Raw genomic sequence first — 19,071 nt, forward strand, 5'->3', positions numbered from 1 at the left:
AATATGGTGGAGGTATGACAAACTACTGGTCCCCAATGTCTGCAGGGATAAGAAAATGAGGGAAATTTTTTTATACCCCCCTGAGCTATTGCCACAACTCACAGTTGTAGATGTCACACATGATGTGAATACAAGGGCAAGGGCAGAGATAGTTGCTCGCCAAATAGAGGACATGAGGGGAGCAGAGCTTAAGGAGAAAGAAAAAGTAGCAGTGGAGTCCCAGAGGCAAAAAGAATGCAATGTGACCCTGTCCATAGAGGCAAGCAATAAAGAAAATCTACTTTCAATGAAGGATGGTTTGCTTGCAGAGATACCATTTGTAGATGGAGCCAGAAAGCTGGCTCTGGAAAAAGTGGACATTAATTTATTGCTGAATCCAGATGCTCAGATCTCAGACACAATTATCTATGCTTGTCTTAAGTAAGTGTTACTATCTTGCTAACTTTGAAAACTCAGATAATAGGTTTACTAACTCAGGTATACTCTCTACAACTTGATCAAAAGTCAACTCCCACCGCACACCCACACGGAGGTGTTTCTTCTTGATCCACAAATGTCAGTGATTATTAGACAGAAGAACAGTCCATCAGGGACCTTTGAGAGTTGGTTTCTCCACTGTGCTATGCTAGAAGTAACTGTCATCATCTTTCCATATGAGAACAACCATCACTGGAGTCTCATATGCCTTGATGTTGACCAACCAACAGTGTGGGTGTTCAATTCAATAAAAGGAACCCACCCTAAAATTAGGCTGTAAGTGTTATGTATTAGAAAGTGTTTCTTATAGATATCCATGTAAATTTGAAGCCTCAAGCTAACATCTTGATACTGCTTTGTGCAGTTGTATAAAGAGGTTGTTGCTTGCTTATGGCAAGCTATGTGGAAGGTATGAACTATACAAGGCCACTAGTTACAATAGTTTGCGGTGTATGCGGCACTCACACGTCAGATTTTTCCTTTTTGTATGATCAAAGAAAATGTGTTACCGTCGAGGGCCACTACCACCCTAAAAAAACCACATTTACCTCTTTTGTACAAACCGTTTAGCCAAATTGGTGTACCCTTTGATGCAACTAATACACTACTAATTGATGATACTCCTGAAAAGGGAGAACTAAATCCACCGGGAACAACTATCTCACCACCTTCTTTCGAGGGGCATTCCTTTGATTTTTACCTTGAAGACATTCTGATTCCATACTTACAGAAATTGTATCTCAGTCCATTGTTCACGGACGAGTTTGTACTTTCTAATGAATTAAGATGACTCTTCTATCATGTCTTTGTCTTGTCTAAAATTGAGAGAGAGAGAGAGAGAGAGAGAGAGAGAGAGGAGAGAGAGAGAGAGAGAGAGAGAAGAGAGAGATTTGACATGCTAAAGAAATGTATTTCAAGCACACTTATATTCACAGGGCACAATTGACAAATGAGCTCAAAAAACTTCATGTATTGAAAGTCATTCGTATACACTTGGGTTCACAAGAATCTCTGTTACATTGACACTATTTCAACCCGACTATCCAACTCTTTGCACAAAATATCTTTTTTTCTTCGCCGCATCAGCTTACGGCCAGCTAGGAAAAAAGAAAAAAAAAAATATGATAGGTCCCTGTCCATTGACTTTTCAATTATGTCATGCTGCAATTGCAGAAGACTGCATAGCTCCCTTATTGTAACCACCAACATTAGGCCATGCTCTTTATCAATCACTTCCACATCCACAGCAGGATTATCTTCCAAACCTGCAGAAACCTGGTCCATAGGAATGTACTTAGCTTTGAGCAGTTGTGATCGCATATACCAAAAGAAGACTAACAATGATTGGCTTGCAATCATGTACTTGACAACTAGAGTATCAAGCGCGACCTCGCACCGTAAGCCAATCTCTTCCTTTACATACCATCCTTTGTCAAGAAGTTTGTCAAAGGATGACTGCTGAAATGACTTGCACATGAACATAGTTTTCGTAACACGGATATTGTAGCTATGAAACAACTCTATAAAGAGTGCAGCAGGACAGAAGTTTGCAATTCTAACCAATTTGGTGGGAATAGAGCTACGTAGAGACCTCTGTATATCCTTGTAGATCTTACTTCGCGTTGCCTCCACCATTGTTTCCTCGGGAATTGGCCAGTCCACAGTGTTCCAATCGGTTGGTAGAGGCAGTTTCACCAACATGCCATTCTTATTCCCTGAGCTGAGTTGGTAGAAGGGGTCATAGAAAAATATTCCTTCATCAGCCAGGCTTTTGCTGCTCCTCCTTGAATACTGTAGAGAACCAATGTGGGCATGAACAACAAGGAAGAGGCCTATTATGCACTCCACAAGCTCCCATTGCTCATAAGAAGAGGGAATATAAACATCTGCAATATATTTATAACAAGAGTTAAAACTAAGGTATCATAACTAAAAATGACAAATCTAATGTAGTTGAGCTGTGAAGAATGGAGAAATTGCTCAATAAGAGAGGCAATAAACGTTGCAAATATATAAGAAAAGTTATAATGAGAGTATCAATAAGTGAAATGACAAATCAAATGAAGTTCAGATGACAAAGTACTTACAATTGCAACGTGGTTGATGTATATCTGATACATTTCCACCGTTTGCTATCACGTCTGGATGGGTAAACACATGCTGAACAAGAACTTCCGTTACACATCTTTTGCCGATTTCAACTTTGAAATCCAACACTCTGGCCTTCCATGCTGAGCAGTAAACATTGATACCACTAGACCTCTTGGGTCTTCTTGGTTGCATGAGGACCCATGAACCTTTGTTTATCCTTTGTCCAACCCATTGGTTCTCTGCACTTATTGAAGTTGATATTGTAATTGAGGATATGCTACTACTTGGCCTTCTAGGCAAAGTGCAGCTGTTGGTTTTGTTGGTGTGAGAGACAATAAACACCTAGAGCTTCTTGGGCGAGAAGACGTGGAAGCCATAGCTCTCAGAGAAAAGCTTTAGTGGAGGGAGATTCACTTTGAAATCATTCTAATGGAGGGAAAGTGTTTTAGAATTCCAATATCTTGTGCGGGCTTAATGGTCACCCTCCAGTACGTTAATGACCATAAGAGAAGATCAACAGTGGGACCACTGGCAAGCATCTAACAGCTCGGTAAAAGCAAGGAAGTTACGATGCCACAATCCTAGATTCGTGAAAGTTTTTAGGCTATTTTTCTATTTTTTGAGTCTTTCTATGTACTTCCTACGTAACGTAGCCCTCCTGCTCATTCGACGCGCTCTACTTTTCTCTCTCTTCATATGGACCTCCAAATGACCTCCAAAATTTCCTAATGGTTATTCATCATGTCATTCATCCTTTTGAGCATGTCTTCGCTGAAAGCGGTTTTGCAGCAGCCGTTCTCACTTGTGCTGGTTTAGTGGATGTTGTTTTCTCACTTTGGTTATCCTTAGGGACATCTTCTTCGTTGAAAATATCACAAATGTCTCCTAAGTCAATAGCATCTGACACACACTCTTCTAGGGTTGTATGTTTCTTGATATACAATATAGCATGAAGTTCTTTGTTTAGTAGTCCCTCTAGAAACAATGATACTAGTCGTTCTTCTACAGGTATGTCTAGATCTGGGCATCTGGCAATGTATTGTTTTATTCAAGTTTCACAATCCCTAATAGACTCACCTTGTTTCTGTTTAAAGCTGTAGATTTGAGCTACTGTATTGTGTTTAATCACCATTTTGGTACATGCAGCTATAAATCCTTGAGCTAATATATTCAAATTCATGATTGACCTTGGTGGAATGTTTTGGAACCATGTCAATTCTTTTCCTTCTAATATCATTCCAAACCCCTCGAATTGAGTATGGAAGTCAAATATGCATTCTACTCTTAGCACTTGCTTAGAGCTTGCTAAGTTTTCGTATGGATCCCCCGATCCACTATATTTTCTGACAGTTGGTCCCGTTCCGAGTCCTTCAAATCAGTCTGTTGGAAATAGTGACTCATGTAGCCCTGGACTAGTTTTAGTGTCATCCAATTTTCTTCGTGATGAGGTGGTTCCTGGTTTTTTAACATTACTCTCAGAAGATCTCTCACTGTGTTCTTCTCTTTGAATAGTTTCTGGTCCTTGGCCCAATATCCAGTCCCTTATGGAGTAACCTTGGTATTTGGTTTGTTCTACCTCCTAAGGAGTCATCATAACAAAGTTATTGTTATAACAATCCCTAAAGAGGTAGGTTGGTAGGTTTGCCGATCCCTTATCTTTGATCTTGAAGATATAGATGGTCTTCATGGGTGTTAGTTGTCCTAATTCGGCATGCATAGTCCATAGTAGATTTTTTACATTTCTATCCTCCCAGCAATAGACTTCGCTCCTAGGATTATCCGTACTAAGCCGTTTCAAAGGCTTCAAATCAACTTGATTGTATGCCTCAAATTCTAAAGTTGGTTGTCCCTCTTTAGTTGCCATGTCTGGAATTATGGTATTTACTTCTAACTCCCATTTGTCTATCATTGTAAGAACCTCAGGAGCTAGAGACCCGGATCCTCCACCCAACCGCCCGTATTTATAGGCTCTTAGCCCTAGGATCCCCTTTCCACATTTCTAGCTGGCCCGTGGCCGGGGTCTGTGACCCCCCTTAGGGTAGGGCCCTGCCTGTAGGACCCATGCCCTGACATTACTCCCCCCTTTGGAAGAGTTTTCGTCCTCGAAAACACAAGTGGTGGTATCTTCATAAGAAGACTAATGTTTTCCACCGTGGAATCCCTCATGGATCCAACGGGTTGTTGAATCTGAACCCGGCTCATTGGGAGGTTCAATGAAATCAAGAATAACATCTTGATTTTCAATATTGCTGTCCCTGTACAACCGTCTTGTGTAACCGACCCATAACCAACATAATGTGAAGACTCCATTTAAAACTCACTTGAGTATGTTAAACGAGTTATCATAACTAAGAGGTGTCTAAATGCATACCCAGGTTTCAGACTTTCTGAAGGTACTTGAATGTGCAATATAACCTCGGCTCATATTTCCATGAAAGTACTATGCTGACATATTCATCAGCAGCAACCAAGTCCTTGACTTGCTATGGTTTCTTGCCAGTAGACAACCGCATCAAAACTGATGATTAAGGTTGATAACTTGAGAATAACAGACAGAGACGAAAACTAGCCGTAGATTGTCTTTCAGCATATGAAGAAAACTCCAAACTAGAAAGGTAACCGATCTAGTTGTTTCACTTCTTGCTAACGTATGCACTTAGCATATCCTTTAGCATGATTGAACGTATGCACTTTGCATATCCTTTAGTACTAAATAGAAGGCTTGTAAACTGCCCATCCTACGTGGGATGAATAGCAACAGTAAGAGTGAGGTGCTTTCCTACCAACCACTTACAGAAAGTCTCCCACGACAAACTATGACTCAATCATTGAGTATCCAACCATATATTCGATATGGAATGGAGACAACCAAGTAGGTTGAAAGCAGATTGGAGTTTGAAGCAGCCAATCACAAACACTCATATTCAGCCATCACCTTGTACGGCAGGGTGTAAACTTATACGAAATCTGCAAGAGAGATTGCACTGGCAGTGCAAAAGGGTGCAGAAAGAATAAAGTCCATGAATTTTCATGCCGCTCCGAATAAATGTGTGTTAAACACTAGGGCCCATAACACCTAGTGTGCATGCATTTAACACAAACATATCCGAACCGCAATTCCATGACGAGACTTTGGACCATAATAAAATGTGACAACCTGGTCACACCTAGGTACCAACCATGAGACATTCTCATGAACATAGCATACTTTGTTATATGTGAAAACAACCCTCTGTTAAGGTGGTTTCACAACACTGTAATCATAACTATTTTGTACTTAGTACCCAACAATTTCTGGCCACCATTGAAATTGCTCCTGATACTGAGTGCTCAAAACGATCAAACCAATGGATACGACCAGCACCTAGGGACTTCGTCGCGACACATTGGTAGAAATTTGGCGCCAGTGTCAGTCCTAGAGACTCATATTCTCCACATGTGGAATATGTCTCAAACACGGATATCAAGAAAAGTGACATCCATCAAGTACGAGATGTACTTGTATGTGGAGGTAACTGCAAACACTCTGCGACAAGAGTTAGAGAGACCCTCATTCATTGCTCCACACTGGCTAAACCGAACTCCTTGAGTTCCTAGAACATGTTGTATCCCATGTGACAACATGTGCCAAATTGAACCCTACACGTGGATTCGTAACATCATAATGTATATTGGAGGCTACGGCCCAAAATACTTTGGTTTGACATGCCCTTGGCATGGCTCTGAAACATTCAAGCATATTTGTACGGCTTGAAAAGACCAAACAATATTGCACTGGAACCCCTGGGTATTGCCTTCGCAATCCAAATCCGTTGGTTAGAATCTACGTAGTCAAACCCCTTGGTAAGACCCTGTGTAGAAACTGCTCAACTAGCAGGTAACGGTTATCAACATAGTCAACCGTATAGAATCTACGTAGTCAAACCCCTTGTAAGACCCTGTGTAGCAACTGCTCAACTAGCAGGTAACAGGTATCAACATAGTCAACCGTATACATAATGATTGGAATCAACCAAAAAAGCTGAATTTGTCCACTACCACGTGGTAGATTGCGGACTTCTTTCCTTGAAAGTGTAACGGAAATAGATCAAACTGAGATCCTCCATGTCGATAGAGTGATTTAGCAATCACCCGCTGGGTCTTACCCCAAAACTGTGTTTCCCTAGACACTCGTAGTGCTATAGAGAGAGAAAGAGATCCACACAAGTGAGATGCCTAGCTCTTATGGACAGCCATTCTATCTCAACTGCTTGCTGTGTAGATCAACTGATGTGAGAAAATCGATTCGAGTGTTGCACCAAAACATGTTGTGCTTACAGAACACCCAAAACATCTGGAATGGTGAGACTCTTGCTTGTCCATTAACATAGATGGGGACTTCACTAAGTAGATTTGTTCAAGCTGAAGAACAATTACCCAAGAAATGTAAGCATTGGGATCTTACCCTAGGTTTGAAAATGACTCTTAGCGTGTGTGGCTCATAGCCCTTATGCCAATAACAAATTAGTATTCAATAGAGGAACCGATAAAGACGAATTGGAGTGGCGTCTTAGCCACTTACTAGCTAAGAGTTAGAGCACCTTGGCTCAGGCTGACTTACGAGCAAAACATGTAGCAAAATATTCTTAAAAGTTTTCATTATTCCTCTAGAGAAATAAGAAAGAGAGAAAAGAAGAGCATGCTGGGCTGGAGAACTTTCCTTGAACGACTATGACATGTATAGTTGATTTCCATGCTCTTGTGCATCTTATGCCGAACGTGCAACTTATCCTATAAGCATACAATGGTTTTCTGTTATGACTCTCTCATCGAGAGAGGTAACAGGAAAACACAAACAAGTCACAAAGTGACCCACTTACCGTATATGTGGTTGTGACAACCCAAAAATCATGGTAAACAATCCAGAACTATCTTGTCCTTGACAAAGTATCTGGTGTTATAGAGGAAACGTGTTTCATGAGGCGGTAGAAGTGAATCCACCTAGCTAGCATGCCGTGCATATAGAATTTGAAGCCCTTGGCAAAACGTGATGGCCTCAAAGGTGAGAGCCAAAACTGTAACTGCCTTGCACAATCTAAACTGGTCGGGATATCTGTGAGCTGATATTCCCTATTTTGCCAATTCTTCAAAGTTGTGTGCCACTGCCTTTGATGCCAAGTCATTGGGCAGTACCTTGGCACAAGGGAGAAGCCTTGCTTTATGTAAAATTGCCAAAGCACTTTGCTTTGCACAATGACAGTAATTGCCAAGTAAAGTGTAAACATAGAAAAAACAAGAAAAACTTAAATTTGGCTAACCTGGTAGTTGTTGCTTGCATAAATGTGGCTCATAGCCAAATCTTCCGTGTGAGAGAGAGTTGTCGCATATGTATATTCGCCCTCTTGTACCATATACATCTGTCGTATACAGAATGAAAGAATCTGCAAACATTTTTCTTGCTCATAGCATATGCCCAACGTGGGGAGCTTCAATGCAAGATACATAAATAGAAGCCTTGCTTCACTTAAGTTCATCAAATGGATGATACAAGAATGTAACTTGAAAGCTCATAGCTAACAGATGCTGACACACAACAGATGCTCTTGGTGACATACATATGTTTGAGCAAAAAAAGATTGACCTTGTCAAAATTTCATAGGGAATTGGCCTTGCCAAATTTTGTTACTGATTGAGAATCATAAGATTGCTCGACAGTGAGAGAGATATCAGTTACAACTGAACTATCCAATGTCAGCGATTGTCCAATACTGCTTGATCAAACCAACCTTTGCTTGACAAGTTGGCATTGTGAAAAGTCATATGGTGTTCAACATTGCATTCCGCTCCTAGCTGTGAATATCAATGTGTGTTGCACGATGCTTCATGTACCCATATTGCCTGCTCCTAGCAAGATGCAATGGCTTGGAAATGAGTATGCATCCAATGTATAGAGCCGTGCTCCCAAAAATCTGGCTTTCCTCCGCCTCGAGAGTGCCCAACAAGGAGAGATAAAAAATTAACATCCGATGTAAGATAGAAGTCGATGTATTGGAATGTCGCTATAGGGAGCCTTGCTCCTAGAATGTAGCTGATGGTAAACAATTACTTGAAATGATAATTACCGGTCGGCCTTGCCGAATACCGTAATCAGATAGGTCACAGGCCCTGCCTGAGTTGCCTTTGTATCTACAATCAACCTCCGATGAATGTATGTTGTCGAAGTATTGCGTACTCAAGCCGTGCTTGATGTTGATCCCTCAACCAAACAGTGGTTCATGGGAAACAAAATAGTCAACAAAAGTTGAATGCGTACGGAGCTGTCACAAGCCGTGCACATAGCATGTGTGAAAATGTGATCAAACCAAAACAAAAGCTATTGCATACCTGGTTGATCATGCGATTCTCCATGTCAGTCAGTGTGTCCATGGACCTTAAACCGCAGCTGAGATTACGAAGAAGCCTTTCAGCACCTACCTAGGGTGCAACTCGCCCTAGACTACACCCTTGCTAAGTCTCAAGCTATGCTCGAGTGCAGAGAACCCTGCAAAGACTTTCATGTCACTACCAAAAATATGAACTTGATATTTCCTAAATTGCAGATTTCCAGAAATTAATTTGAAGAATTTCTGGAAGCTCCGACTTGCGTGAGTGACCTGCAACCTGCGCTTTGCCGAGGCCTTGTACTTGCAGATTTTCCTTGAGAGCTTGCCTTCAACGAGCCTAGGCCGCGGTGGGCTCATGCCCTTAATTGGAGGGGGGGGGGGGGGGGGGGGGGGGGGGGGGGAATTAGGGCGAATTTACTGTTTAACAAAAAATAAATAACTTGTAAGCTTCCATGGTGGCTGTCGCTATAGCACAGTGGAAAATTTCGAACGTAGGGGGCGATGGGGTCCTCCTCGGGGCTTGGGAGTGTGTCGAAAATTGATCGCCATGGCATGGCGCTCCTGTTTGGAGCCAACACCAGTCGATTCTGTGACGTCGCCGAAGACGGACCCGGTATGCAGGGGACAGTGCCCGCGCGGCCCTCTTCATCGTCCTGCATGCAAGCGGCCTTTCCCGCCGTGCAAGGTTGCATGCAACCTCTGGGACCCTCGTGGGTCATGCCCCCCCTCCTTGGCGAAAGCCATGCTGCCCTCCTTGGCGAAAGCCATGCTCCGCCATGCCAAGGTCCACCAACGAGAGATGGAGAGAAAGATCCGAGAGAGAGAGGGAGAGAGAGAAGAAAACCATGCTTCCTCCCTGTCATGGCTCCGCCCTCCTTCCTCCTCTCCACCTTTCTCTGATACCAGTGTAAGAACCCTAGGAGATAGAGACCCGGATCCTCCACCCAACCGCCCGTATTTATAGGCTCTTAGCCCTAGGATCCCCTTTCCACATTTCTAGCTGGCCCGTGGCCGGGGTCCGTGACCCCCCTTAGGGTAGGGCCCTGCCCGTAGGACCCATGTCCTGACAATCATGTTAGGGTTTTTGGCTTGTAGATTAATACTGAGTTTCATTTCTATCCATGTACACTTTTCCTTGTTTGTTTGCCCCGATTTCCTCTTCGAACTCGATACCATGGTTATCAATGCGAATAGCATACTCTTCGTTACGATCCAGGTAAACCTGAGCTTCATGGCGATTAGTCTTATAAAAAGAGATTATATGCTTGTAGCGCACTATCATTCCGGTTTCTGAGTGAGTCGAGTAAGAAGACATTTTAGATGTTGAATATGAAAAAGTGTCTGAGATATCCTCAAGGATAGTGTGCAAGGGATTGCCTTGATTCACACTTGCTTCGGTGGATACTCTACTGGAGGTTTCTCCAAATATGCCTTGATTTCCTAGTACACGACCAGATCTAAGGTCCATAAAGACTTGTGAAGCCCTGGATAGACTACTTACTGTCGGATTAACTTGTTGTCAATTTCTTCCACGTGACTTGATTGCAACTTCCGTCAAGTTGTCAATTCCTTGTCTGCAACTTGATTCCTGTATCAATTTTCATCAAGTTAGCAATTCTTTCACAAAGATTGTATAGTTTTTGCTAACTATTGTGATTGGTCTATGTGTATCACTTCAAATCGAGCTAACTAAGTCAGCAGTTGAGACTTTTAGATTCTACTTTTGCAAAAAATCAAAGGACTAATCTGCAATTTGGAAACAGAGTGAACATGTACCAATTTGGATTCAATTGAACCCAAAATTTCCTGGTGGCCTTGTAATATGTTGGTCTAACACTATACAAGTTCAAAAGCCAAAACTGGTATCTCTCTGTAGTAGTAGTAAATAATCGCAATTATTTACTTTTGTCAGCTTTTTGCACTTTTTGGCTTGGTTTGCCAAGTATACAACTTGTTAAGGTCCCTGTACAAGTTTCACTAAGTTTGGACAAAATATGTTCAAATCTAGCACAATGTTTCGCGTCCGTAGACTATGATTTCAAAAATCTGGTTTAAGTCTCACTTTTGTGATCCAAAAATTTCACCAGAATTGATTTCTGTGGTCTACTTGATATGTTTGACCTTGTAGTATACTCAAATGTGCAAGATTATCAATTTTTAAAGCAGATGTAAATAATCATGATTATTTACTCCAGCTAATTTCTTGCAAGTTTTGTCTCAATCTTGACATAGATCTGTTAATTAAGTATCTCAACTTAAGCACCCTAGCCAAGTTTGATCAAGTTTGGATAATTTTTGTTCAAATGGTTCTCAGTTTTGTGTCCACAGACTGACTTTGCAAATTTGGTCACAAATTTCAATCCAATGATCCAAATCTTACCAAATTTGGTATGTGGGCTATGGTAGAGCTAGTGGTATGCTAACTTGGTAAAAAAAGTTGAATAATGGGGTAGTACTAAAAAATCACGATTATTTACTTTTGATAAATTTTTGCATCTTTTTGGTCAACTGAGCATATACATATGTCTATCACATCAATATAAGCCTATGATTCAAATTTCATTGATTTTGGATAATTTTTTCCCAAATTTACACTCAAGTTCCCAAAAATGAGTACAAATTTACACTCAAGTTCCCAAAAGTGAGTACAAACTTTAGTCTTTACCCAGTTTTTTGTCAGTTTGGTGATCCAAATTCTATGGTCCTTTATAAAAGTTGTTTGTACAAATGCAATGAGTCACTAGAATCAAGCTTGGCCAGTTTTGAGTTGAAACTAAATAATCACGATTATTTACTTTAGGCCTAAAATGAACACTTTTTGCACTTTTTCAATGGACACTCTTTTCATGAGCTATTTTAAGCCTATGAATCAAGTCAAAACTTAATTTGGCCTAAAATGTGAAGAAAAAGTAACTAATTTGAGTTTTTACAAACTCTTGAAATTTTTACCTCCATGTGTCCTTGAGCTTACCCATTGGTTCATACAACTTTTAAGCATACCCTCTAGTCAGATGGAGTGGTTTGGAGTCTTTTCGTGCTATTTCTAGCCGTGGATTTGAAATTCTGTAACTTGAAATAACAACTCATAATTGATTCTTTCGGAGAGAGCAATGTTCTGAAATCCACCTCGGATCCTACTTACCTAACTCCTAGGTTCTAATGCAATGGGGTTGTGGAAAGTGTCCACAAACACTCGTTTTCTTGTTTTTTATGGTTTTTTGAGCTTTGATCTTAAAACTTTTCTTGTCCATCAATCATTCTCAAAATCCTAATCTAGTTCTACAACCCTACAATCTCAAAGGCACTTAGCAAGTACGATTACTTCGAAGCTACCTCTACATAACAAAAGACGACAATCTTAAGCTATGCAGTTCTAAAAGGAAAGTTTTGACTCTAGGAGATCCTAGAGGAAGTTAAAGGATAACTTCACAAGACGCTCGTGTTTTTCCTTAGTTTAGTTCTCTTCGATCCCCGGCAACGGCACCAAATATGGGACGTGGTGTCTAACCTCACTCCTATCTTATTGCAGACGTAGCGAGAACCACGATTAAATTGTCAATCCATGAGATGAAGCTGACTCGACTAGTGCATAGAGGCTACAAGAGGTTGTCAATCTCTTGGAAAACAAGAAACAACTCGCATCTAGCTCAAGCTATACTCAAGTGACTCAAATCACCAAAAGCCAATCACTCAACGGCAAACAAATCACATCCGTTACACCATCAAATGACATCCAAACGTAACGAAACTTTTAGGACATGTTTATAAAACCTAAGCACACATGCGTATGGTCTTAAATCTCACTTTAGGTCAAGTGCAAAAATCACGATTATTAACAACAGTGGATTTTTGACCTAGTCGTTTTCGATCCAGAGTGCATCTAAATGCTTAGCAATGATGCCCCAATACCTACCTATGCTTAATTTTTTATTTTTAAGTGGAAATTTCTACTTATGATGAAATTAGGCCGCGGGTTGATGACACCAACACTATAAAATACTGTGAAATGCTTACGTCAATGCGTAGAGCTCTTACCTGCGGTTGCAATGCAACAGGCGCGATTGCAATGTGACAATCGGGGAGGAAGTAGGAAGCACAAGAAGGAGAGAAGTGAGTGCCATTAGCTCATGCTGTGTACGACAACCAAGCAACCCATCGACCACGCACAATACGCGTTATCCATACTAAAGTGTACAAAGAAAGAGGTAAGATAAGATATCTGGGAGCCCCTGAAGTACTCACAAGAATAGCAGACCATGCTATCGACATGGCAGACAATTTTTCACCTGTCCCAGATCAGAACACGTTGGAAAGGGGGAAGTGTGAACAAACCCAGCACACAAGTAATCTGTCTCTGTATAGTCCAGGATAAATTCCACACCCCTAACCACACAGAAACTCACACAAATGCACACTATCTGCCAATCTCCATTGCACAGACTCGCCTACGAGCAATCACGGCTACACACACTCTACCATAACTGCAAACACTTATCGACAACCCACCATCCCACACTTGTACCCACCGATGCATACACTCACCCCAATTCTATAAAAGATTACTATCCTTGCTCAAATTTGACCGACTCCGAGTACATACATCTCGTCACAAAGCATACAATCAATTATCCCAATCTATGACCCTTGATAGCATCATACACTCACATATAAGTAGTCCCGACCCCTTCGTGCACCCAAGATCATTGACAGACATCCAGTTTGCCCTCAAGTTTTTCATCCTGCATGCATATATCACAACCATACAAAAGAGCATCCACTCTTTTGACACACAACAGAACTTATACCCTATATTCACGTCCTACATGCAATAGAGTTCCTCAGATGCACGAAATGCATGTGAACAAGTGAAAGAGAGTGGTAACATTCATTTAAACATTAAAAAAATAGAGGTTATGACAATGCCGAAACAAGTGTCTTTGATTTAGAAGGTGTGTAGTGATGCTTTTCAGGAGGAAAAAACGGCCTCCTTCTCTTTGAATAGAGATGCTCCCTGGGAGAGCCAACTCCTCGTTTTTGTGGTTTGGTTGCTTCCCAAACTGTACTCCTTGTGGCCTTCTGCTCACGAGCAACACCTCCTAGCTCCTGCCCACCTGTTGTACTTCAAAATAAATTCTTTGGCGCTCTCTGCTCATCTATAGTCGGGTCCTCCTATGGCAGTGCTTTTAGCATCCAAATTCCCCTCTTTGGCAGCCCAACCTGCAACCATATCACTGCAATTTGCAACATCTGGCGCCCTCTTTGGTGGCTCCCTCTACTAGGACCACAGTAGTTGCACCCAACGAACCTCAGCCAGCACTCCTCTCCTCTCCAGCTCTACATCGCTCCCATCTCCTCTATGGTACCTCTCTTGAAGTCATCAGAGCCGTTTTAGACCTCCAATACCATGCAGCTTTTGGCCTTCTGCAGTAGTGTCGGCTGCCAACCCCAGCGCCACCTCTCTGCTGTTCCAAGCCACGCCACCTATGGCGGTCCCGCCCGCTCACGGCCCTGCACTTCCCATGCCGTTTTCTTGCTCATTGCCGAGCACACCGGATATGGAAAACTCCTTTCTTCGCTTTCCTCCCCTTCACAGCGTGACCATGGATGGCCTCTCTCTCTTGCACCAACCTCCCCACAGTGTTCTCAACCACTCCCTTGCAGGCTTGAGCCACCGGCTGCCTCCCATCCTCCTCTAGCACTCGTCTCTCCTCCTCTTTTGTGTCATGCAGTCCGCCACACCGAACACATGGCGGTTACTTTCCCTGCATCGACTAGCAGCCCCGCCACCTTCCCTATGTGGCGCCCTCGACCAGTTGCAGCTTGTTTTTTTTCTGTGGCAACCTTTAAATTTTTTTTAATAAAAAAACTCCCCACTTGGGCAATGTTTCCACGAGCAAAAAAAGCCATTTGATCATGATGATGCCGAGTGTCACCTATTGGTGCAGAAATCCAAGCTTCCGTATGGCGAGCATCCAAGATCCTGCTCCTCCACATGAAAGTAGACCTTGGAATGGTGGCATTCTCGAGAGGAAACCTCGCCAAAAACAATTGCGATCATCACAACCGCCATCCAATTTTCCTTGAATCCGATTCACACTTGACCGCCTACTTAGCATACACGCCGTTAAATTTTCGGCTAGGAGAGCTCCAAAAACCACATCTTGACTTGCAAAACATCACATATGGCATACATATCCTGGCAGTAGAGTGTCCTGCAGACATCTCAATCAAAATCTTATATCATATACTTGATAGCACCTGCATACAGTATCCCTTGTCCTGTTTACCACCTTGTGATATAAGCATTTGCTCCTGTCACCTGTGATAGAAAGAAACACTTGCAGTTTCGCCTAGCGAGTGCTCCATCTCGGTGTACTTCCATAGGTCGACCATCCTCAGCTGTACCAACGTGGATTGTGTCTGCACAGCCATCTCCTCGAGCCACAAGGTCCACCAAAAGAACTTACAAATATGATGAAGAATCTGGCGAGAGCTCTCTAGAAGGGCATGGTAGTGAAAGCTCAGACAACAAGGAAAGAAGAGATCGCATTGAAGAGATGAAAAGAAAAGCAATGGCCGCACATCAAGAGGAGCCCCAACAGAAGAAAGCAAGGTTTGAAAAGGAAAAAGAGACCTATGAGAGAAGCTACCAAGCTGCAGGTGAGGACCTTAAAAAGGGCGTGCCAAAGGAAATAAAGGGGCCGAGAACAAAGAACCGAGTTAGGAAAGAGGCTGAAAACCCCACAAAATTTTTGGAACGCATGTACGTTGAAGCAGAGGCATTTAAGCTGAAAGAAGCTCAAAAAGCAGAAAGAAAACCTAGAGAAGATGCGTTTGAGCAAGAAAAACAAGCTGAGGAAAAAACCAAGGTGAGACCTAGCATGTAAAGAATTTGCCTATTCAATTTGAGAGTAGCGGAATTTAATGAGAGTACTTTCAAGAAATGATTTTGTGAGCATAGCGGGTAGACATAATTGAAGATAGCAACATAATCATAACAATTAGTTAACTTGGCATAGACAATACTTTTGCAAGAGAGAGAATTTAGAGAACATGAAAACAGTTGAGGACCGGATTTATGTGGAGCCGGTCCCCCCTCCAATAGGAATTTGCATTATGATTTCTCCCATAAAGAGAGACTTGTTACAATACATTCTTTGTGTTCCTTGTAACCTAGGTGAAGCAATGAAGATGGAAAGCTTCATGCATCACCATCATAGCATAACCTAAACTTGAAGAAAGCTTTAACTATACCAAGCCTCAGTCCCAAGACCTCAAACACCTTCGAAGGTGGAGAGAGCTAGCAGGGAATGAGGGTAGGGAAGAGGAAGAAGAAACATTTCATACGAGAAAGAGCTAGTTCCTCACTTATCATAACTCTTGTGCTAGCATACATAATAGCATAGTAATGAGGAAGAAATAGATGGCAAGATCAAGCATTGAAGCATGGATCTTGGATGATTTGCACTCTATAGCCAAGAGTGTTGGTGTAGGCTCTAAACCTCTACTTGCTTGGAGAAGGAGAGGGAGCTCTTGCACTTTGCATAGTACACAATGAGAGTGTTTGTGAGTGTGTGTGGGTGAGTATACCCCCTAAGAACCCCCCTAGCTTGCTTGGGTTGACCCCCCCTTGTAGCTCATGCTTGAAGCTCATTGGACCCTTCCAGGCCTAGCCAATCACAAGCAAGAGCCATTACAAGCAACAGGGGTAGCCTTGGGACAAGTGTCCCCCTTTCCCCTTTGAGAGAGAGGACTTGAAAAATGAAAAATCAATTAATTAAATATCCTAAATTATCATTGGACCCCTTGGGTGGCCAACCAATAGGCTTCAGGCACACCATGAGGGCAACATGAGGAGGAACTTGACAAGTGTCCTTGCTACCTTTTCAAGCTGGGGCTTCCCTTGTGTGTGTGTGTGTGTGTGTGTGTGTGCATGTTCTCTCTCATCCCCCCCCCTTGTAGGCTCGCCCCCCTCCTTGTAGGGATCTTTTTGACTTTGGATGAGCAAGCCCCTTAGTCATCAAGCATGACTAAGCACTTGAAGTAGGGGGTGTTCCCACAAGCATCTCAGGCAAGCTTCTCAAGGCACCTCAAGCACCTTAATCATGCACCAAGTCAAGCACCTCAAGCATGGAGCCAGTGAAGCACCTCAAGCATCTTAATCAAGCACCTCAAGCATGACAAGCACCTCTAGCTTGGGCCGGGTTCCCACCTCAAGCTCAGCCCTAGCTTACCTAAGGTCAAAGGACTTTTACACACATTATTGGAGGTCTTCAATGAAGCTACACACATTATTGGAGGTGTTCAATGAAGTTACACACATTATTGGAGGTCTTCAATGAAGCTAACCCTAAGGTCTTATGCTCCATTGGTTAGCCTTGCTCTTGATAGACCATCTCCCATTTGGTCCCCTTTACTATTGGCCCCATGTTGAGATAGATCTATAAGCACATATCTATATCTTAACACTTGTTCCCGTTTATTCTCCCACATTAAGTGATCAATTTAATATGAGAAAATCATTTGGGTTGGTTAGATATTAGATTTTATGACATTACCTCTCTCTTGAAATCATAATCGTCCTCGACTATGAGGTAGAAGAGATAATGCCTTAGTCATTAGTCAATCGTATTTAGCGGGTAGAGGATCCCTTTTTCACCCTACAACATCTTTCCAAGATGGATGACTAATCCATTTGGTGCTTGGGAGACATAGCTGCCGCAAGCATGTCTGCTCTTTAGTCCATTTCATTCTCCCAAAGTAGAGTGACAAATTCTACTTAGTGTTTGAGAGACGTCGTCATCACAAACATGATTCTAAGCATGCATACTAGTTAAATTTGTGCACAATTAAAAAGAGGATTAGTCTTATAAGACAAAAACATGAGTCATTTAAAAGAGAGTTGTACATTTGCTTACTCTAATGTAGCATTGTAAGCATTGACAAGGTTCATACTATCCTTAAGTTGTACTCCTTGCATCCATTTAGCATCTTCAAAAGGATAATTTTTGAACTTAATAAGATACGGCCGGATTATCTTACCATGTCGTAGTACCTTGTCTTCATGCCGAAGGACAGCTTCGGGTTGTAGCACCTCTTCTTGGTCTTCAACTTCGGGAGGGTCTTCAATAATTGGTTCAGTTGGTGGCTCTCCTTTGTAGGGCTTAAGTAGGCTTACATGAAAGGCATTGTGTATAAGCCAATGGTTGGGTAACTTGAGTTGATAAGCCGTCTCATTGATGGGCTTCAAGATTTGGAAAGGACCATAGTATCTTTTTGCTAGTTTAGCATAATACTTTTGATGGCCCGTAGGATTTTTGCCCGTCGTTTGCCTTAATCGAGCCTTAGGAAATAGGCTCTTCTGTGCTTATCAGGAGCAGCTTTTTGCCTTTGTTGAGAGATGGCTATAGCCTCCCTAATCTTTTGAAAAGATTCTTGTAGGTCACGGCTATACTCATCGGCGGCGAAGATCTTCCCATGTACTTTGAGTAGCAAGGGACTTTTAGGTCTTCCCTCTATGATCTCGAAAGGTGCTTTCCCCGTAGAAGTATGTACAGTATTATTGTAGGCATACTCTACTAGAGTTAAATACTTTTCCCATTGTGAGCGTTGATCTACTTCGGTAACATAAGTCTTGAGTAGATCGAGTATCGTAAGATTGGCTATCTCACTTTGGCCATCCGTTTGTGGGTGATAGGCCGAAGAGAAATTCACTCTTGTTCCTAGATTTTCAAAGAGACCTTTCCAGAAATTACTGGGCATTCTAGGATCTCAATCTGACACGATAGATGTGGGTAATCCATGGTGCTTGAAAATCTGAGATATGAAGAGAGTTACCATTTGATGTGCCTTAATAGTCTTTTTGACAGGAATAAAATGTGCTTGCTTGCTAAACCTGTCGACTATTGTCCATATTCCTGTATTCCCATGGATAGACTTGGGTAATCCAAAGATGAAATCCATGGATATACTCTCCCATGGTGAATTTGGAATGGGCAATGGCTAGAGTAATCCAGGTTGCTTCCCTCTATCATACTTGGTCTTTTGGAATACTACACATTTTGAAACATACTCTTGTATGTCCACTTTCATGGTAGGCCAATAGAAATACGTCTCTACTCCTCGGAGAGTAGGTTGAATA

This window comes from Adiantum capillus-veneris, chromosome 19 (assembly GCF_014529385.1).
Source record: "Adiantum capillus-veneris isolate H3 chromosome 19, ASM1452938v2, whole genome shotgun sequence".
NCBI lineage: Eukaryota > Viridiplantae > Streptophyta > Polypodiopsida > Polypodiales > Pteridaceae > Adiantum > Adiantum capillus-veneris.